Below are 10,621 nucleotides of genomic sequence, written 5' to 3'. Positions count from 1 at the left end.
GATTGTGAGCAGGTCTCTCGATCAGGAATTATACAGTCCAAGCACCACAACGTCCTGAGCCTCCCCTGCCAATCACCTAGCAGGGAGTTGACTAAGGCACTTGGTCGTTTGGGGGAGTGCAGGGAGCATGGACAGCTCATGGCTGGCAAGCTAGGCAGACGTGCCTGTGGGCTACATCTCTATGAGGAGGAAGTATGCTTCTGCTGTCCTCTAGCATACTCGGCCAGATCTGACCGGCTCTACCCACACCATATGCCATTTATTCTAGCTACCCAGAAGACTGAAATCTAAGGATTAGTTTTGAGCAGCTTGGGCACATAAATCAGGGTACATTTTCCCACAATTATAATTACTGTATATCTAGGATAATCCTACCAGAGATTCACAATAGTCAATAGCTGTGTACATTTGACATATAAGATTATTCTAAGTGAAATGAACTCCATGGTATGGAAACAAGAGGTTTTTCTTTGTGGTTGCTGTTTCTAAGCTACTATGTGAAGTTATTTATTTTCTCTTTCATTCTCCCCCGCTCCCAGGTGTTTTATCCCCTGTGCTTCCTGTAATTGATTTTGCTGCCCAGTGTAGTGTATATATAATTATCTGAATTAGGGAAGGGAAGGGAACAATAAAATGGTGAGACAAAGGACAAGGGGTGAACTAATGCAACACCAATACCCACAAGAAAATAGTTGGAAATGAACTTTACAACAAATGGTGGTGTGAGAGAAAGTGGGATAAAAACGTGGGAGAGGGTAACAATGTCCGACAAGAAATGTACCACCTTACATCTGTAACTGTACCTTCTCTGTACAGCTCCTGGGTAATACAATTCCATTTAAAAGAAGATGAGCAAACGCCAATAGGCAAATAAGGACATAAGAATGATAGGAGAGGGCAGAATATGTCACTGTCAGTCAAACATCAATGTGAAATAGATGGGTACAGGTGGATGCAATGTAGGTTCTTAAGCCCTCGTATTCACCTGAGAAAAATGTAACTATCACAGAGATTGCTAATCATATGGACCAGAGCCCACACTCATTCTTAAGATTAATCTTCAGTCATTTAACAAGGTTGTTTTATTTTTTTCCCACAAAATGGCTTTTCAACTTCAGGGGCTTTTATCTACTATAGTGTTTCTCTTCACAGCCTCTAGCTTATAGAATGAAGAGTTCCTGTAGTACTTGGGCTGGATGTATGACTCCAAGCAAGGATAATTTTATGCATGTGGAAAAATAAAAGTTTAGAGGAATAATACACAAATGATGATTATTTCATATTACAATAACCTAATGCTCACTTCTTAAGCATGAAAGCATCTGTTAAGTGGGTGTATGGTACAAGGTGGTAGACCACTAACCTTGAGCTGAAGAGCTCAGGGGCAGGGTTCAGAGTTCAAGCCCCAGAATGGATGACAAGAAACTAAGGAAGCAGGAAGGAAAGAAAGAAAGGAAGAGAGGGATACAGAATGGAAGAAAGACAGTCTCTTCAACAAGTGGTGCTGGTACAACTGGTTAAGTACCTGCGGAAAACTAAAGTGGGATCCTTGTTTTCCTCACAAATGGGGCGATGTCGTTTTTCCTGACAGCAGCATAGAATTCCATTGTGTACAAATACCACAACTTGTTGATCCACTCATCAACTGAGGGACATCTAAGTTGGTTCCATATTTTTGCTATGGTGAATAATGCTGCAATGAACATTGTTGAGGTAGTGGATTTAGTATGCCCTCGTTTCTGGATGGTTGGGTAAATGCCAAGTAGTGGAATTGTTGGGTCATAGGGGAACTGTGTTTAAACTCTTGAGGCACTGCCATACTGCTTTCCATAGTGGTTGAATGAGTTTGCATTCCCACCAACAGTGTAGTAGTGATCCCTCCTGGCCACATCCCCTCCAGAATTTGTTGTTATTAGTTTTCTGATACCTGGCCATTCTAACTGGAGTGAGGTGGAATCTGAGAGTTATTTTGATTTGCATTTCTTTTATGACCAGAGATGCCGAGCATTTCTTCATGTGTCTATAGCCAATTCTTATTTCTTCTTCAGAGAAGACTCTCTTTAAGTGTTTGGCCCATCTTTTAATGGTATGGATGTTACTTTGGCCATCAGTTTTGGAGTGATTCAATTTTTTGAACTGTTGATTTATTTTAGATATGAGGCCTTTGTCCATTGTTTGGATGTTGAAGATTTTCTCCCACTCTGTAGGCTTCCTAATTAGTTTACTAGCTATGTCCTTTGCCCTACAAAAGCTCCGCAGTTTAATGCAATCCCACTTAGTCAGCCTTTCTCTTATTTCCTGTGATTCTTGGTCCTTACTAAAAAAGTTTCGAGCTGTGCCAAGGAGGCCTAGTGTATCTCCTATTCCTTCTTGTACAGTTTTCAGTGTGACAGCTTTTACCTCCAGGTCTTTCATCCATTTGAAGTTAATTCTAGTGCAGGGTGACAAAGAAGGATCCAACTTTTGTCTTCTGCTGGTGCTTAACCAGTTCTGCCATCATAACTTGTTGAAGAGGCTGTCTTTCTTCCATTCTATTTCTTTGGCTCCCTTGTCAAAGATTAGGTGGTTATAGGTCTGTGGTATAGTATCTGGGTCCTCAGTTCTATTGCATTGGTCTTCAGACCTGTTCTTGTGCCAGTACCAAGCTGTTTTGATAATCATAGCTCTGTAATAGCCTCTATAGCTTGGAATTGAAATTCCTCCAGCCCTGTTCTTTCTGCTAAGAAGTGTTTTTGCAATATGAAATTTTGGATTGCCTCTTCTATTTCTTTAAAGAATGCCATTGGGATATTGATGGGTATTGAATTGAATTTGTAGATAGCCCTTGGCAAGATTGTCATTTTCATGCTGTTGATTCTTTCAATCCAGGATTATGGGAGCTTTTTCCGTTTCCTTAGTTCTCCTTTAATTTCCTTTTTTAGGGTTTTAAAGTTTTCGTCAAAAAGGTCCTTTACATTCTTAGTTAAGCTGATTCCTAGGTACTTTATTTTCTTTGAGGCTATTGTGAAAGGAGTTTCTTTCCTGATTGTTGCCTCATTCCTCTCACTGTTGGCATAAAGGAAGGCAGTTGATTTTTGAGGATTGATTTTATAGCCTGCTACTCTTCCAAAGTTTTGAATCAGCTCAAGGAACTTGGGAGTAGAGTCTATAGGATTCTTTAAATACCATTGACAATTTGTGTTGTAATATAGTCAGAAATGGCTGTCAATTATGTACTTGTGGTTCAAAGTTCATGAACATAGGATTCATTTTAAAAGAGGATGCAGTCAGTCTATGGAGGCCACAGATGACTTTTTTGGACACCTAAAAACAAACAAACCGGGCAAAATCACTAATGGCTCATCAAAGAGATCAGAACAGAAATCCAACATTTTATGAAATTTAACGATAAGGAGCACACAAAATACCAACTCCTTTGGGACATGGCAAAGGCAGTACTCAGAAGAAAATTTATAGCTCTGAGTGCCTACAACAACAAGTTGGAAAAATGTCTTACCTTAACTTCCTGGAAAAAGAGCAACAAACCAACCCTAATCCCAGTAGACGGAAGCAAATTATTAAAATCAAAGCAGAATTAAATGATTTGGAATCCAAAAAAAACTACAGAAAGAATCAACAAAACAAGGAGTTGGCTCTTTGAAAGAATTAACAAAATTGACAAACCCGTAGAAAATCTTACCAAAAAAAGAAGAGAGCATACTGAAATAAACAAAATTGCAGTCAAAAATGGTAAAATCACAACAGAAATTACCAAGATCCAGAATATCATGAGGGAATACTTCTCAAACTTTTACGCCAACAAATTTGAGAATCTAGAAGAAATGGATGAATTCCTAGCCAATATTAACATACCCACACTGAACCAAGAACTAACCCAACTAAATAGGCCTATTTCAAGCTCTGAAATAGAAATGGCAATAAGAGAACTTCCACCTAAAAAAAGCCCAGGGCCAGATGGATTCACAGCTGAATTCTATAAGGTCTTCAAAGCAGAGCTAACACCAATACTCTTCAAGCTCTTCAAAGAAATTGAAAATGAAGGATCTTTACCAAACTCATTCGATGAAGCCAGCATAACCCTCATCCCCAAACCAGAGATTCATCAAAGAAAGAGGACTATAGACCTATTTCTCTGATGAACATCGATGGAAAACTTCTCAACAAAATACTGGCCAACCGACTTCTCACTTTAAGACCCTTTGTCACTGTCTTCAAAACTGTATGAACTAATTACTGAAATGCCTACATACTCCTGAAACCAACCTTCCCTTACAAACTGTACAACTCCATCCCTCCTCCAGCAGTCTTTCCTGCTTCACCTTCCCAAAGCAGTGGTCTCACCAAATTAGCCCCCAAGGAATTGTTCTTTAGAGGACTCCACCATAATATTCCTCCAGTGTTCTCCATTTTTGTGGAGGTGGTGTTGTTGGCCATGGGGCTTGAACTCTAGGGATGCGTGTTGTTCTATCTGCATAGCTAGGATTATAAGTGTGAGTCCCCGTTGCCCAGTGCCATTTTTTAACAGACTCCATCTCTTGGAAGAAGCTCATCTTACCTTATTAAACAATCCTTCTAAACTCAAGCACAAGCTACCTGACTCCTGTTTTGATTGCACATTCCTGCAAAGTATTATTTAAGCTAAAATAGATAACAACCTTGGCCAAAATGTTTACACTGAACACATGACCACTCTAATAGCTTCCTGGAGAATTAGCTGAAACCAAAGTAGAAAGCCATTATCAGGACATTCTTTGAACCTCTCAACTTCTTGCAATTGAGGAATATAAACTCAGCCCTAGATAGGCCCATGTCAACACTCTCTAACATGTCTAGCTCCTTCAGTCTCTTGGAAAGTGGACAAGAAATCCATGTCTCATTGCTTGCTCCCCAACTCATATTTGGCAACCCACACACTGGCTAAAGCCCTCAGACAGGCATCTTTATGGACTGCATTTGTTGATGATATAAAAAAAATAAGTGGGGAAATCTCTGACAACTAGGAAGGCATTTCCAAGAACTTTCTCATCCGAAGAACCATCTGTTAAGTACTTTTCTTTCACAACCATATGGCCTAAATAAAGAACTCATGTGGTCCTGTAAACAGTTTGTCTGACTCTGTGGTGCTTGCCTAACCTTTCAGAAAAGGGAGTGCTTCTTTCTGTAGTGTCCACAGAGCTGAGATGGTGATCAGAGGGGAGATGTGTGCATGAAAGTACACCAGTAGTCACATGTGAGGTCTCAGACTAATCTCTAGGGTTGGGGATGTTCCTTTGGAATCCTCTCTGACTATGTGAGCCTCCACACCAAGAAGTAGCCTTAGCCAGGAAGTGTGGCTCACACATAATCCTACTTATTGAGGCACCTGAGACTAGCAGGCCTCCATTTTGCCTGGTCACAGTGTCTGGGTCTCTTGTGTTACTGTTTCCTCTTCCTACTTACCCCCAGACCACTATATGTTGCTGGTTCTAAAGGACAAAGAGAAAAGAAAATCCAGAAGAAGTAGGCAAAAGGAAAGTGCAAGGATCCACCATACCAGTGTCACCTGCTGTTTGCCAAAGAGTTCTATGTTAGTAAGTGAGTTTTTCTTCCTTCTGAATTTACCTCAGTCCCAGGTGTGCCCACAGGAGCTGCACAGGATATATAACCTCAGTCTTCTCTTGTCAGTACTGATATACCCTGCCCATTTGCTTTGTGTGTATCATGAAGTCACTTGTTTCCCTTTTTCTCAGTGGCACATCAGCCCTTCCTCAAGTCCCCTCTCGACACACAGATGTCTCTTACGATCATAGATTTGAGGATCTTCCCTGCCAGATGGAGTTGCATCCTGTGTATGCTCTGGGTTCTTCTTGGATTGGGTCCAGGGAACTGAAAAATGATTTCACAGCATACACAATACGTGGCTGTGAGAAACAGTGTCCTGTCACTCTCAGTTTACCCTCAGTTGCTTTGTGATAGCCTGGCATATGAACACAGACACACATATTCATTCTGTTTTGAAGTTATTGGGACAAATTCAGAAAGGAGTAAATGCTTAATATGAGCCACCAGGGAAGGTACCGCAGAAGATCTGTTCATCAGACATAGTCCATCTGTGCACAGCCCAGCTGAAATTAAAGAAGGATCTCCCCATCAATGAAGGCCTCAAATCAAATAGGTAAGGGAACACTCCTGCATGGCAGTCAGGTGTGGAAGCTTTATGTCTAGGCTCCAAAGGACTGGGGCGGAGAAGTTATAGCTTTGCAGCTGAAGAGACCAGGTTTCCTATGAAAGAACACCCTCACCAATAGTAACACACACCTTTTCAACACGTGCCCCTTTGATGCTGCATCAGAGTCTCCACCAACATTATCCTTGGAACTGTTGCAACAGCCCACAAAGGAGATCCCAACTGCACAGGTGGACAGGAGGCTCTTGGTTTGGATAAGTTCTTCAAAGTTACCTAAAATCAAATGGCAGAGATATGTTCAGGATATGCAGGCACAATTATTATCTAAGAGACCTTAAACAAGTGGAAACCACCTTGAATCTCAGTTATCTGCCCTCTGTATCCTTATGAAGGTTGTGTGTAAAATCAGAAAACATGAAGCCTTTGACAGCTTTTACTTTAGCGATGGATAGCCCAAGAAGGTTTGATTCCATTTGAAACCTCAAGTTTCCCATCTAATGTTCCTGGAGAAAATCATTAGCACCACAGGTGGATGTGCTCAAAGATTTCTGGAATGTTAAAAATAGCAGAGTATGCTGAGAACAAAAATGCCAAATAATGGGAACCCTGAGGCAGCATAACTCTTGTTTCTTTTTTTACACCTTTTTCCTTTTTTTCCACAGAAAGCAGAGACTTCTGTTTTCCTTAATTAGGAAAGTGGTAAATTGCTGATAACTTGTCCCTGTTCTGTTGGCAGACATGGGAGAAGGCTTGGCCTTGCTTTCAATAGGCCATTAAACAGTGATCATCTGCCCTTTCCAGAAGTCTGCAAAACATTGCACTTTTCTCAAATATTCACCTGGAGTGGGTTGGGGTCTTCAGGAGCTAGCAGACATTGGAGAAGGACTGTAGGGGATTGTGTAAGTTTTCAGACCAAGTGATGGTACTGCTCATGAATGAAATATAGCTATGGACAATAACAGGCATCTCATATTCCATTCAGCATGAAGCAGCCACAACAAAAGACACACAAACCCACAAAGCCTGAGAGCCTGGAAGCTTCTGGTTGACCCCTAGCTCATGTCCACCAGAGCTTTGGTCACCAGGTTAGGCACCATGTGACACCAGAAATGGTTGTTCCAACCTTTAGGAGCCAGAATGCTTCAGGTCTGGGTCTCTGACTGAAGGGTCTATACTGTTCTGCATTCTAAGAATTTCTGAAAGTTCACTATTGGGATGGACAGAAATTGAAGTGGACAGCAAAGAAGCCTTCTGGAACCAAGTGTCACTTGGGCCAGGGGAAGAGGCTAAGAGTATCAGAGTGAAGAGCACTGGTCTTCTCTACTGAGAGAGAAAGCCTTCACACCGGAGGGCTGGTTCTCTCCTGCACAGCCTGCATTACTGGGCTATTGAGTCCAAGATAGGGAGTTGTGGATCTCTCAAGCACAGCATTCTGGTTTCATAGGCTTCTGTCTGTACTCAGCTCCCAGAGTCCTAGAGACGGCCTTACATGGGATCCTCTGTATCCCAGCAGGATAATCACATGATAGCCTGGCCTGAAACATATGCTAGGATATCTTAGTCTGTGAATCCACCCTTGCTTGAACTCATGCTCAAATAAAACAGATTCCTGTAGTTCACACTATTTCTAATAATTCTCAGAAAACTAAAAATTACCTATGAGTGGTTATTAAATAAATAATTTTGCCCACAAGGCTCCATGAGCACATACATTGCGACTGCTCCAAAAAAAGGCAGAAGCTATCTGTGCTATGTCATCCTGTTCACTCTCATAGCCCAACCAGCGTGGTTGCACAGATGATTTGCAAACCACAACGTCCAGCTAACACAGGGTTGCCTATGTTTTATTCTTCAGGAGAACCTGTTCTTGCTAATGGAATCCCTTTCCTCATTCTGCTCAGGAGTTTGGACTCTCCCTATCCAAAACCTTTTCCAGGCTTAGAAGGAGAGTTGTCCCAGTCCATGAGTGGCCAAGTTTCTATTGCTATCTCTCACTGTTGGGATGAAAGTCTCCTGGGCCTCATCTGGTAAGATTTTCTAGAACCATTTGTCTCTGCTCAACACTCTTCAGACCCATGACTTACCTATGGCCTCTCTATATTATTGCTGTGCTATTGGGACCCTGTGTGAGACACCAAGCTGCTGCCTCCTCTATTCCTACCACAGAGTAGGAGCTCTGATGGCTGTGCCTGGCAGTGGAAGGCATTTGGCCCTCAAGTCTTAATGTCCTGGACCCATTCAGAAGGACCAGAACAATACACCCAATGGGCATCAGACTACAACTGTCTAGGTATTTCATAAAGTATATCAGGAATCTCTAGCCTGCCTATGAAAATGTTTCAAGTCACAGATGACCTGTCTAGGAAGCCCCTGGTGCTCAGGATCAATGGTTTCAAGGTTGAGTTGTTGAATAAGAGAAGACCCTGGGTTCTTATCATCACACACAGAAAACCATTCAATGAAGACATGAAAACACACAGAAAGCAAAAGTGCAAGGTTTTTAAATAAAGTATGCCATTATGTGAAATGGCAGGTAGTTCACTTAATTTTTTTTTAGTTTCCCAGGGTTGTGGGAGTACACGTGTGGTTCCTAAAGCAATGGTAGTGGGATAGACTAGAGAAATGAGGGATAATGCCTCTTGGAAGAAGAGTTGTCCATAGCATGGAGCCTTAAGTAGGAGTTGTGAAAAGATCAGGCTAAGAACACATGGGATTGCATTTTTGCAAGTGTCTCATTTCGGTTAGACTTAGCTCAGAATTGTCTACCCCTTAGAAGGACAAACTGGCCACTAGTTCCCCACAGGGATGAGTGGTCATGAGAGTTACTAGGATGAGATAGAACTCATGAGTCTTTCAGAGAATGTCTGGGAAAGGGAGCTGGTTTCTGGATTCTGGCCTCTAGTTAACCTGATTTACAACCGCTGAATCCAAACTCCCAACTTGAAAACGAAAAGAAAGGAACAGAGGAAGAAGTTAAGCTTGTTATTATTTCCAGGAGTTGTCTCGACTGAAGGGGATAGAAAAGTAGAAAACAGGAGAGATGCATTAGAAGGCAGAAACAGAGGGAAAAATACAGAGCGTAGGAATAAGAGGCAGAAACAGGAATGGCAGCCCTGGCAGAGAAAATCAGCCAGCATGTGGGAAGCAGAAGAGGCACATTGAAAACTCTTTCTGTGAATCAAACTATCCTTCAATAGGATATTTAAATAACATAGTTAAAATAATCGGCACAGGTAGTTTCAGGAGAGGTTCAGCTGACCAGTCTTGGAGTGAATTGGTCACCTGCCACATGGAACTCACACAGTCTGCCAAGGAGATCTTGAGTGGCACGTGGGTTGCTAATAGATTCCCTGTAGAACTGACATAATCCACTTACTCCATCAAAACATTAATGGAAAAAGAGTATGGCCATCACAGAAAGATCCCAAGTGAGTAGATGTAAGGGAAGGAAGGAGCAGTAGAGCAGTAAGGCCGTGAGAGAGAGATCACATTGCTGGTATCCTCCCATCTAGAGTGCACAAGAAGCACAACTTCATTCCTCTTCTACAAGCTCTTCCTTCACAGCAGGGAAATGTCAGTATACCTCCCTAAATCTATCATGAGGCCCTATCTGGCCTGTTGTGGTGGATCCTCCTACCTCAGCCACTAAATAAAGGGGTTACAGGCATGTGCCACTCCCTGAGCAGGAAATGTGTATTTGGGTTTTCTTAATTTATTCAAACCACGACAGGGTGAATTGTACATCTTTTAAAGAAAACCATGTTCCTTGCACACCAAGGGAAAATGACGTCCCCTGCATTATGTTACTCCTAGAGCTGGTAAACCACCTGCAGCCCAGAAGTTCCCAACAACTAGCAAGATATGAGAGGAATTAACAAATAGAAAAATATACCCAGGAATAAGCATAACCAAGGTCCCAAAGAACATCTGCATTGGAAACTATAAAATCTTGGAGAAAAAAAAACTGATAAAGACACCAGAAGATAGAAAGACTTCCATGTGTGTGAGAGGCAGAATTAACATTGTAAAAATGGCCATAATGCCAATAGAAATTCAACCTAATACCCAACAAAGTCCTGATGTCAGTTTTCCCAGAGAAATAAAAAATGGTCTAAAAATTTATATAATAGCACAAAAGACCAGTGCTAGAACTAACTCAGTCCCAAACGTCAAATTTCCTACAGACCCACAGTAATATAGACAGCATAGCAGTGAGACAAAAAACAGCCCCAATGAAATTGGAAGAGGCAAGGAATATGTATACATATATATATACACACACACACATCCATATTTTTCTTTCTATATTTATTTGTTTTATGTTTGGCCCTGGCACTGTTCCTGAGCTCTTCAGCTCAAGGCTCTCACCCTTGAGCTGCAGTGCCTGTTTCTGTTTCCAAGTACTTAATTAGATATAAGAGTCGCACAGACTTCAGTGCCTGGGCCTATCAAGGT

The sequence above is a fragment of the Megascapheus bottae genome, chromosome Y (genome assembly GCF_031878675.1).
Source record: "Megascapheus bottae isolate mThoBot1 chromosome Y, mThoBot2.hap1, whole genome shotgun sequence".
Lineage (NCBI taxonomy): Eukaryota > Metazoa > Chordata > Mammalia > Rodentia > Geomyidae > Megascapheus > Megascapheus bottae.
Note: the sequence above shows the minus strand (reverse complement) of the source record.